The 12,334-nt window shown below is 35.9% G+C and overlaps 1 long non-coding RNA gene across 1 annotated transcript; it reads right to left on the bottom strand.

Moving 5' to 3' along the window:
• Nucleotides 1-2,181: 2,181 nt before the first annotated feature.
• LOC106652066 lies at nt 2,182-4,165 on the bottom strand. Its single transcript, XR_001339363.2, has 4 exons — nt 3,375-4,165; nt 3,136-3,276; nt 2,554-2,738; nt 2,182-2,493 (listed from the first exon to the last, which is right to left on the bottom strand). It is a non-coding gene; the product is annotated as an uncharacterized LOC106652066 (long non-coding RNA).
• Between the last annotated feature and the right edge of the window lie 8,169 nt (nt 4,166-12,334).

The raw sequence follows: 12,334 nt of genomic DNA, 5'->3' as shown, positions 1-12,334 counted from the left end.
TTAATAAAAAATTATTAATATATTATCGTGATATCAAAATTATTTTACAGTTAAGTCGTCTATCCCATGTACAAAAAGTTAGATCGAATAGTCATTTTCTGAAATTGATCAAAAATAGTTCGAAAGTCAATATTTTCTAGAATTTATTTCTAGTCTTTGCTATTTAAGGAAGTTCGTATTTTACGGTGAGTTTAAGACTTGATAAAGAGATATAAAGTATGCGAATTTGTTAGGAGATTCGTTTTGTAAGTCAACATCTTCAATGTCCAATGAATTCTTATTTTGCACATCTCTTTGCGCATTCCAATGCCAAAACTTCGCCTTTTTGTGCAAATCAATTATCAGGAATCATATTGCGTTTGTCGGCCAAAAGTTTATCGAATTTATTATAAACGTTATTTTAAAAAAAAATTCAGATGTCAACTACAATTCGATGAAGTGCATGATTTTTACACGCATTTTTCGCGTTGGACATATCAGAGACCTTTATGGACTATTTTTTGGTGCTGGAGCAAATGCGGTTTTTGTCCAAATTTCTTCTCGCATTTGTCACATGCGAAATCTCTGCGACCTTCATGTATTGTCCTTTGGTGCCTGATCAAATACAGTTTGCGTCCAAAATTTTTCTCGCATTTAGTCACAAGCGTAATCTTTGCGATTGTTGTGTACCGTCGCTCGGTGGTAAAGTAAGTTCGGTTTTTGTGTAAATTTCTTCCCACACTCGTCACATGCATAATTTTTGCATCCATCGTGTACTGTTCTTTGGTGCATGAGCAAATGATGTTTCAGTCCAAATTTTTTTTCGCACTTGTCACATGTGTTATCTTTGCGACCTTCGTGGACTGTCTTCTTGTGCAAAAGCACATACTGTTTGCGTGCGAATTTCGATCCGCAAATGTCGCATGCTGAATCTTTGCGACCTTCGTGTACCATCTTTTGGTGTGCGAGTAAATTAAATTTATATCCGAATTTTTTTTCACACTTGTTGCAGGGGTATTCTTGGCGGCTTTCATGGACTGTATTTTGGTGGAGAAGCAAAGTCGAATTTCGATCAAATTTGTTCGTACTCTCGTCACCTGCAAAGTCTTTGGAACTCTTATGGACTGTTTTTACGTGAGAGAGTAAACTCTGCTTACTTGCAAATCTCTTGGCACACTTTTCACATAAGTAGTCTTTGAAAACTTCGTGAAATATTTTCTTGTGCTTAAGTAAAGTTGATATGTTTTCAAATTTCCTCTCGCATTTATTGCATGAGTAATCTTCGCGATCTTTGTGTACCAATTTTTGGTGCGTGAACAAACTCGATTTTTTCACAAATTTCTTCTTGCACTGGTCACATGAAAAATCATTGCGTCCTTTGTGTTCTGATATTTGGTGTCTACTCAAATGACTTCTAAACTCAAATTTTTTCTCGCACTTGTCACATGCAAAAATTTTTTGTTCATTGTGAATTTTTTCTCGGTGTGTTATCATGCTTGACTCTAGTGTAAATTCCTGCTGGCAAATATCATAAACGTTTTGTTTGTCGTTCGAAACAATAATGTCGTGTTCACTTAAATTATTCTTTGAGACACTTTTCTCGGGTTTCGTATCAATTTTGACCATTTTGATGCCTAAATTAAACGATGGATCAGTTTATTTAGTACCAAAGAAATCGAGTTAAATTTATCTCTTGGTTTTATGGGTTGCTTCGTCGGAAAAGACTACATTCAAACTAATTTGTTTTTAATCTAACATGATCAGTGTGTCGAGAGACGATCCGAAATCGTTTATGATTATATTGTTTACAATCGCGTTACTGATTTATCTGTTCATAAGTCGCAAAATGCCCTGCTATTGAATCCAATCCTGGCATAAAGATATCGTTTATACGATTGTAGAATATTTTATTGGCAACATATTTCATTTCAAAAGTTGTCGCATACCAATGCAATGAATCTTTCAATAGCTGTCTACTGATTATATTTACCGACAAGTGTGTGGGAGAATCGCAAAGAAAAATTAGAGTTTATTGAAAGATGTACACAAGAACTGGCTCGTACCTGGCAGAACATAAGCGTAAAACTCTCAAGTTTCGCACGAACTTTAAATCGATACATTTGTGCACGGAGCCAAACTTGCTAAGAAGACTCGATTGTGCGAGAATCTTTCCGTTCATAACTTATGTGCAATAAGTCTTGAAAGACTTCATGCACTCAAGAAAAATTTTGACTGTTGAATTTCAAATTGATATTTTTAAAAGGCACATATTTTAAGTCCATTAAAAATTATAATTACATTTAAAGACAGTACGAAACGTAAGTTAGTGAAAAAGGGAATAAATCAATATAATCACAATTTCCAGTGAAAAATAATGCAGTAATTTATTTTAAAAGATATTACAAAAAAGCTCGAAAACATCAATTTTTTTTAATGTCATGTGTTATTTTATTAAATGTCTTTATAAACATTGCGTTTATAACGCGATGAAGTTGCTACTGTCGATTCCTTGACCTGCAAACGAAACAAGTTTTAAATTTATATTTGTGTTGTAAAGATGAAGCAAATGCTCACTTATGCCACTCCGTTCGAGTTTTCCGGCTGCTCCGTTTCCATCTCGTTTTCCCAATTTTCTCCTTCCATCAAATCTGGAGGGAGATAATTGCCGATGCGAGTTGAGCAATGTGGACATTTCCTTTTGTTCAAGCGCCTGATGCATGGAACACAAAGTCGCGCTCTGCAGGGTTGCATTTCGCATCCTGTAAGTATAAATAATAATCATTACATTATAAAAAAATTAAATGTGCATAATGTAAGTTTATCTGTAATTATTCAAGACGTAAAAATATTGTATAGCTTTACCGTGTAGACACAAAAATGTGGTCCACACCGCTTTCAAGTGTAAAATAATTAATTGTGAAATAACTAATTGTGAAATAATTATTTGCATTAATTGTATATAATTAATTAACAGTCGTGCAACATTTATACTTGATCGAAAATTTGAATCGGTTCATTGTACATGAACCCGACTTTTTCAAAAACCATTTGCACGCACTAACACAAGCAATAATGAGACTCGGTTAGTGAACACGGACCCTACTTTTTTTAAATGATTTTTAAAATTGGTCAATAAATGTATTATTTTATACTCACATTTTCTTGGCAATCTTCTCCTTCTTTTCTTCTTTATAGAATTACTCGTCGCAAGAGACGTTGATGAAGTAGTTTCGCTGCAATTAGTTATAGTCTGCTCATTGTCCGAAAACCGTAAATCGTTGTCCAAGCTAAGGATATCTGTAAAATAAAAAAGTTATATATGCTCGATTGAATTTCATAGAAAAAAAATCATTCTAACCATAAATAAAAGGAAAATATGATAAATATATAATCACCATTATCTGAGGCTGATTCACTATTCGTAGGCTCCAAATGAAAATTATCTTCTCCAGATTGATTTTTAAATCAACGCGAATGTTAAAAATATTTCGCGTTTGGACCTTACTTTACTACACACAACCGCGCGTTATTCCTGCACCCGGTAACCTCTCTCTCTTTGTTTTACTGGCCAGTGCACCGGCACTGCTGACTTGTTTTGCTGTCACTAGCAGACAGTTTTGTGGAATTATCTGCGCGTAAAGTGTCTACATAAACAACTGAGTAACTCGGTGCTCTAAGGTAATAGTGATTTCTTGTTAAATAAACTTATATTAAATTTGACTATTATAACATTTTCTATAAAAAATTACAGAACTTTAGTAGCAGCAACAAAAGACATGGATGAAATTGATCTTTCAGTTCATGATATTCTGCTTGAATTCAAAACATATAAAAAATACATTTCTGATCATGACAATAAAGAAAGTGTTGTTGCTGCGATAGAAAAACAATTTCCCAATCATCCAGATCTTATGAATTTGAATGAAACAACAAAGGCCTGGATTTACAAGAAAGGACTACTACGAGGAATCTAAATTTTTCAGATCAAGAGATCCAGTATATAGTGTAATGCCAAAATACAAGAAATGTTTTTCTCATTGAAGCCCATTGTTACAGCTCAAATTACCACTTTATTTACAGAATGGAAAGAAATTTCAGTACAAGAATCTATTTACCATCAAAGACGATCTACTGCTTCTTATGATTAATTAGTTTGGAATCATGGATGTCACCTGTAAAAGTTGCAAAACAGTAAGTACAAAGATTTTATAATTAATTCAAATTTAATATTCAATTTAAAATATTTATTTATCATGAAATATCATATATGAAGTATAATAATTTTTAATTTAGGAAGTAGATTCAGCACCAACCAAAAAGTTAAGTTTATTTTGAAAAGCTTCAGGTACCCATTTTATCATACAAGATTTTAGAGTATCTTTTTCATATAATATTGACAAAATTGACTAATGAAGCAGAAAAATGGAATCTGGTTATAGACAATGTACCCTTTCATTATGTAGCTTCATCTATGGTTATTATTGACTTGTGAGTATTGAATGTTTATTTATTCAAATTTTAAGAAATAATAAATATCTAATGAATAGAAACAAGATTTGTGAGATACATAATAAAGCAGTTATCAGCTAAGCAGTTAGTCAGCTCATCAGTTTAGCTATTTTGAACAAGTTTTATGGCTGAATGAAGACTGATCGTGTCATGATGCCCGTAAACATATATGATCATTCATTCATGGCAATAAGTACATAGGTAAATCTAACATTATATGAATTAAGTGATTTATTTTACATTGTTAACTTTATATTCAATTCAAAATATTTATATTTCTTTACCTTTTACAGGTAACATACTACATACATGTACTATGTATGCAATGATTAAGAGAAAACTTAGAAATGCTCTTACACTTTGGCATCCTTCAGATGATAAAAGGTCTGTTTTACAACCATGTGCTCTTGTATTCGCATTTACTTTTGTTGCTTTTCTTCACAAACATATTGTATAAAGTATGGACAAACATATTTAAGAATTATACTCATCAACAAATGTTAGATCAATGGAATTAGGTGTACGACTGGAGAGATCTATTACCAAATCAGACAATAACATACTTTCTTGGTAAATTTTTCTTCTTAAAAAATATACAATTTTTATCTATATACTTGAATCATCCTCCAAATTATGAACTAGTTAACAACTGGTATGTAGGTTTGAAAAATGTGTTAAGCGATAAACTTAATGATGAGCCCTTAATCAAAGTTTATAATTAATTTTTTTATCATTTTTATTTTAGTATATTTCATAATTTAAATATTATATAAATATTATGGTTTAGAGTACTTCAGAAGAGCAGTTGTAAAGATAAATAGTGTGGTATTGATTCCGCAAGATTCCATGGAATAAGTATCGAAAAACTTGAAGCTCAGTATATATCACAGGATCACAAGTGTTTGAAATTAGAACAATGAAATCTAAACTTAAAATAACAGTAAGTCATTAAATTTCATTTCTCAATATTATGTAACTGTACAAGTTTACTATGAAAGAATTTAATTCAATGTTTTATCCTTGCAGGGATTAATAAAAACTGACAGAAGGCTTGGCAAATGCGGGAATGCTTATTCGAAGAATTAATCTAAAAATGTTGCAAAGAACAAGAAATTCTGATAACACCTTTTGTTAATAAATATCAAGATCATAAACCATTATAAAAGATCGGCAATATTTTAGTATACACGCATGACGATTACATTTTTACACCGTTCATTAAAGTCATTCGCCCGAATGCACTCCTAACGTATCTCCTAACAAATTTGCATACTTTTTATCTCTTTATCAAGTCTCAAACTCACCATAAAATACGAACTTCCTTGAATAGCAAATACTATAAGTAAATTCTAGAAAATATTGACTTTCGAAATATTTTCGATCAATTTCAGAAAATGTCTATTCGATCTAATTCTTTGTACATGCGATAGACGACTTAACTGTAAAATAATTTTGATATCACGATAATGTATTAATAATTTTTTATTAAGGTCTTAGTTCATTTGCTTATACGAGTGTGTCGAACTCATTACAGTAATCTGCTTTGAATAGTTCCTTCCTTTGGATCTGTGAATGGGGTGAACGTTTGCTTGACGACTTAATTTTTGATAAACATCACGTAATAATACGCTGAATCGATAAAACATTGCTAGTGAAAGATATTGATAAATTTGCTGACGAACGGATTATTTCTACTAAGAAAGACGTGATCGGTAACAAATGATCATTCAAAAATTTTATTTCAATCAATAAATATTTTCTACATGATTTAAAATTATTGGAAACTCTCTCAATTGATACATCCTGCATATAATTTTTCGAATTGGTTCACATCATAATTGTTTTAAATAGTTTTTTTTCATATATTTACAGATATCTTTGGTCTGGATGAGGTGTTGCGGCTAATAAATACGCAATTTGAGATTTTTCACGTCAAATCATCGTGGGCACATCAAAAAGGAAATCAGAACTCATGTACTTAAATTTATTTATCAGACGCATAAGACAAAAAATAAAATCAACGTATAATAAAGCATATTTATGGTTATACTTGTACCATATAGATAATCTGCAAAGTTTAACGACAATGCTTTTGCGGTGATTGATAATATCAACGGATAATAAATCAGGCCTACGATTATCTCTACTCGACTACTACTAGACTTAAATACACAAATTGCAAAATTCAATAACAACGAACAAAATCTCACTGTGGTACGATGGTTTTTGACCCGCCACCACCAACTATAGCGTCCATTGGCCAAGCAAATATTCATCAAATCTTCGTTCTGCAGCTTGCTGACGACGATATCGCAGCAAACGATCGGTAATCGGTAACGCGTCATCTCCCAGATGGCATTCAGCGCCCATCGACGGAAAAATCTTCTCGACATCTTTTCGCACATGTGATTGGCGCAAGTCGTCGTGTGCTTTCTGGGTAAGCGCGTCTCGTACGCGAAGTGGTAGTACTCGTTGCACGTGATTCGTTTCGCCGCCTCCTCGGGTCGCAACCGGATCAAGTCGTAGAGCGACAGATCCTCCGTCACCATCAACTTGTCCGCCTCGCTGGCGAACTCCTCGTCGTCGTACCAGCGTTTCTTCAGATACGCCCACCTGTCGAACCAACCGATCCACTTGGAGACGATCTTCATGGCTTCGCGAAATTTTTCGAGACCCACCGGCTTGTCGAACAGTTGCCACCTGGAGAAAAATTTCATGATCGTCAGGGCGTCGCTCGGTGCCAGCTCGTATCCTCTCGCTTGTAGGCGCTCGACGATGGCGAGAAGAGCGAAAGCTCGTCTGAACTTCGTACCGGTAGGCCAAAAATCTTCGAGCAACAGCGTCGATCGGCTCTCGGCGAAGTGAATCACGCTGGGAAAAACGAAGCTCGACAGATCGGCGCCGTGAGATAGGAGCACGTCCACCTGGTACGGCACGAGATTCGCCACGGCCCACTGCAGCGGTGTCATGCTCCGACCCTGCTCCGGCTCCTGCCACATCTCGTTGACGCGCACCGACCGCATCGACTCGTCGTTGATCCGGAAGAATACCTGGAACAGATTTGGATCTCTCTTGGTGAGGCAGATGCGCAGAGGCGTCCGTCCCTTCGCGTCGGCCGAATTGGGATTCGCGCCGCGTCCCAGAAGCAACGCGACCAGCTTCTTGCGGCCGTATTTGGTGGCCAAGTGCAGGGGCGTGTTGCCCCACTTGTTCCGGGCGTCGACCTCTACCCACTGCCTCGTGTCGTCGCACGTCTCGAAGAACACCTTGGCCAAGTCGTCGCCGTCGTCGCTGTTTCCCTGGCAGATAACGTGCAGAGGAGTCGAGTCGTAGGCGCGGCCCAGATTAGGATCGGCGCCTCTCCTCAGCAGCGTCACGATCACCTCCCTTTGGCGGTACCTCGCGGCCACGTGAAGCGGCGCGTCGCCCGTCAAACGCGCGACGCACTCGTTGGGATCGACCCGGCCGCAGTCGAGAAATTCCTCGCAGACGTCGACGAGGCCGTACCTGCAGGCCACGTGAAAATGCGTGTAACCCCAAAACTCGTCGACGTAATTGCAGTCGAGGCGGTCGTATATTCTAAAGAGCTTACGGATGACGTCTGTGTAGGGCAGGTTGCGTTCGTGCGCGTGGTGTATCGGTGTGTCGCGAAGCAGCGATGGCTCGTGGTTTTTATCGAGTTTTGGCTCGTCCCTGTAGCCACTCTTGATCAAGAAATCGATGATCGCTTCTCCTTCGTCCTGTTGACCTCGATGAATCGTGTAATTTATCGTATCGCAGAGAAGTTCGTCGATTTTTTCCTCGCTAAAAGTGTCTCGGAGATTCGGAAATTCGCCCTGCCAGTCACTTATCAAAGGATGAAGTTGACGAAAATAATAATATTTCCCTCTTCCGGTATTTTTATTTACCAAGCTCTTCAAAGTCTGCAATTGTTGATAGTTTATTGCATCCATGTCTTCATCGTCGTGGGAACTTTCACCGGATTCGTCGTCTAACACGAGCATTTTGCGCACTATGACATGCAACACACAATCACTTACAACATTTTATTCATTTCACTTGTTATTATTATTATTATTATTATTATTATTATTATTTTTTTTTTTCAAAAAAATTACTCCCTGAGAAGTCGGTGCGATGTATATACCTCCGCGTTTACTCTGCAGTGGCCTGACGTGTACTAAAAGTGTACATACACAGCGATCTATATGATGTAAAAAGTAAGTAACATGTAGATGAGCTCTGCCAACGTATAAGCAATTGGAAAGTGAAATCATCCATCCGTAATAGGCGGGCACCTCCATAACATAGACGAATTTAGGCTTTCTAATGGTCATCGATATTGAGCGATATTGAATATCCGAATGTATACCGGTTAGTATTTAATTTTGAAATGTTAAACAAATGTAAATACAGCGAAGTAGGGTCACTCGCATGTGTCCAAGATATGCGCCAATAATAGCAATATCATAAAGGCTAGAGCTTATAGGCAATTCCCGACTTCGATGTGCTTAAGTTTTTTCGACATTTCAAAATTAAAGTCAAGCCGGTGTAGTTCGACAAAATGAATCCGCGCATTCACTCACAGCAGCACGAAAAAAAAGAGATAAAGGCAACGCGCTACAGTGACGTTTTAGCTTCCGTAGGCCGTCCCGGACTGACCATTAGGAATTCAGAAGTTTTCCCGGTGGTTCTTTATCAAATCTTGGGCCATTTTGGTTCTACATGTATAGGCTGGACTGGGATTCGAGAAAATCAGCCACGAAATATTTGCAGTTATTGTTAAAAGATTGCTGAATTACACCAGTGAACGTTAAATTAAAGGAACTTCAATTCTCATTTTATCTCGAAAGTATGTTCGCAGTCTCTAAAATTATTCAAAAATCACTAAAATATGCATGCAATTGCATAAACGAATTGAAATTGTGCGCGATCAGATCAGCACATTCCTCCCTTAAGTTAGATAATAGAGCTAATCGCTAGGTGCTGAACAAAAGTGTATAAATATTAGTTGCTCATAGACGAAGGTTCAGGTAATATACAAGATTGAAATTTTAGAAAAATATGTATATGAATATCAGTACGTATATTTACAATTGCAACAAAAAAATCAGCGATTTTTATTGTTTCATTGATAAGGAACTATCTGGAGAGTATGATTAGTATGTGAGGAGCGTGGAGTGACGCTGCTCTCGCCTGCCATACTTCCCATTCGGAGCGCGACACGCGCTCCTCGACAATAAGCTCGACACATTCGCATAAAAAATAAATTATCCATACAACATTTTTTGCACGGCTGTTTTTTTGTGTTTGATCTAATTGATTAAATCCCTAAATTTCTTCTCGCTTTTTTCGGATGAAAAATCTTGATAATCTTTGTGGACTGTCAATTGGTGTTTGGGCAATTTAGACTTTTCTCCAAATTTTTTCTCACACTTGTCGGATACGTAGTTTTGCGATTTTCGTGCATCGTCTTTTGGTGGTATAGCAAACTCAGTTTTCGAGTGAATTTTTTCTCACACTTGTCACATGCGAAATCTTTTCGACCTTCGTGAACTGTCCTCTGGTGCGAAAGCAAAGTGTATTTAAATCCAAATTTTTTTTTACACGTGTCGCATGCATAATCCATGCAACCTTCGTGTACTGTCCTTTGGTGCTTCAACAAATCCGACTTTTGTCCAAATTTTGTCACGCATTTGCCGCATGCAAAATCTTTGCGACTTTCATGTACTGTCTTCTGGTGTCTTATCAAATTACCTTGTTCCCCGAATTTCCTCTCACATTTGTCGCATGTGTAATCTTTGCGACCTTCATGTGTTGTCCTTTGGTGCTTCAACAAATCTGTTTTATGTCCATATTTTCTCTCACACTTGTCGCATGCATGATCCTTACGACCTTCGTGTACTGTTCTTTGATGAGCGAGCCAATGATGTTTTTGTGTAAATTTTTTCTGACACTTGTTACATGTGAAATCTCTTCGTCCTTCATGGAATGTCTTTTGGTGTAAGAGCCAAGAGTGTTGATGCCCAAATTTCTTCTCGCATATATCACAGGTGAAATCCTTGCGATTTTCGTGGTCAGTCTTTTGGTGTCTGATCAAATTTCTTTGTGCCTCGAATTTCTTATAGCACTTGTCGCACGCAAAATCCTTACAACCCTCATGGACTGTCTTTATGTGTACGAGCAAACTATGTTTATTTCCAAATCTCTTGGCACACTTTTCGCATAAGTAATCTTTGAAAATTTCATGTAATATTTTGTTGTGCTTGAGTAAAGTTGATTTATTTTCAAATTTCCTCTCACATTTGCTGCATGCAAAATCGTTGTGATATTTGTGTACCAATTTTTCGTGTGTAATCAATGTTGATTTTTTCACAAATTTTTTCTCGCACTGGTTGCATGCGTAAATTTTCTGATCATTGTAAGTTGCTTCTCGGTGTGCTATCGTGCCTAATTCTGGTGTAAATGTTTCTTGACAAATATCACCAATATTTTGTTTTTCATTCGAAACATCAATGTCGTGTTCACTTAAATTATGTTCCAAGACAACTTCATCGGATTTCTTCTCACTCTCATCCATTTTAGTGCTTTAAATAAACAATTGATCCTTCTATTTAGTACCAATGAAATCGAATGAGTGAAATTTACATTTCGATTTTTAGACGTGTTTTACGGGGAAAGACAACATTCAAACTAATTTGTTTTCACAATAAACATAACCGATGTGTCGGGGGACTATTTCAAAATCATATTGTTTACAATTAAGGTACTGATTTATCTGTTTATAGATTGATCGTATAACATTTGAACCAGTTTAAAATTCTAACTTGGCGAGATTTTTTCAATTAATTTTTTGACGTTTTAAAAGTACTTAGTACTTTTAAACAAAATCCTGACAGAAAACATCGAGATCATACAAAAAATGTCCATATGGAAGAATAATTTCAAAATTTTCATTTATAATAACTTAATGTCAATCAAATGTTACTATATAAAAGCAATGTTCAAGTTTTACTGAAATAAATAAATGTTCGTAGAAAAATGAATGAAAATGCTATAATTTTAGTCCCTATTCAGAATGTTTCCTGCACTTTAAATTTACAGCAAGTTCTGCAATCGCTTTAAAACTGTTCAAGCTATTTAGCACATCCATTATTCAAAAAAGAAAATTATGCGAATGATTTTGCATACTTAAAACGTTGCAATTATTCGCAATCTGGATTTTTATCGTCTTCAAATAAGTTAACGATTGATTCCAACGTTCATGAAAAAAGATAAAGAAATATTTGAAATTTTTGTAAGCGAGAGTAATAATTCTGCAACGACCTCCAGAAAAATATTTGTAGTTCATCAATCGTTAGCTAGTAGAAACATACATATTCGTGTCTATTGACAAATATTAATTTTCAAGGTCCGTTAGACCATAATTTTTTTTTTTATTTTCACATCGTGATGAATTTGAAACTAAAATACAAATACGTGTACTCCGCGCCAATGACATTGCACACGGGGTTAACACAGATATTTCTACCACTAGTCAAATTAGGCATTTATCTTGCACAGCTGAGCAGAGCTATGCGAAAAGATGCTTTAAAGTTATACAAAAATAGCCATACATAATTACTGCTGTACAACGCGGAAGCATCTTCTATTTCACTTGCCTTATTAGCAACATCATGGCTATCGATTTCAATGGTCAAGTGTTTACCACGGCATATCCGAAAGATCGCTATGGTAGTCAAGGCAGTAAATATAATTTTCCATGTCAACGACCCGTGTAAATCGTAAAATCCAAAAATTTTGGGAATTTTTGGGAAAAAAATCTTATTCTGAAATTTCGTAATTA

The sequence above is a fragment of the Trichogramma pretiosum genome, unplaced genomic scaffold, assembly GCF_000599845.2.
Source record: "Trichogramma pretiosum strain Unisexual culture from Peru unplaced genomic scaffold, Tpre_2.0 scaffold13, whole genome shotgun sequence".
Classification (NCBI taxonomy): Eukaryota; Metazoa; Arthropoda; class Insecta; order Hymenoptera; family Trichogrammatidae; genus Trichogramma; species Trichogramma pretiosum.
The sequence above is the reverse complement of the archived record's forward strand: the minus strand, read 5'-3'. Positions and strand labels throughout refer to the sequence as shown.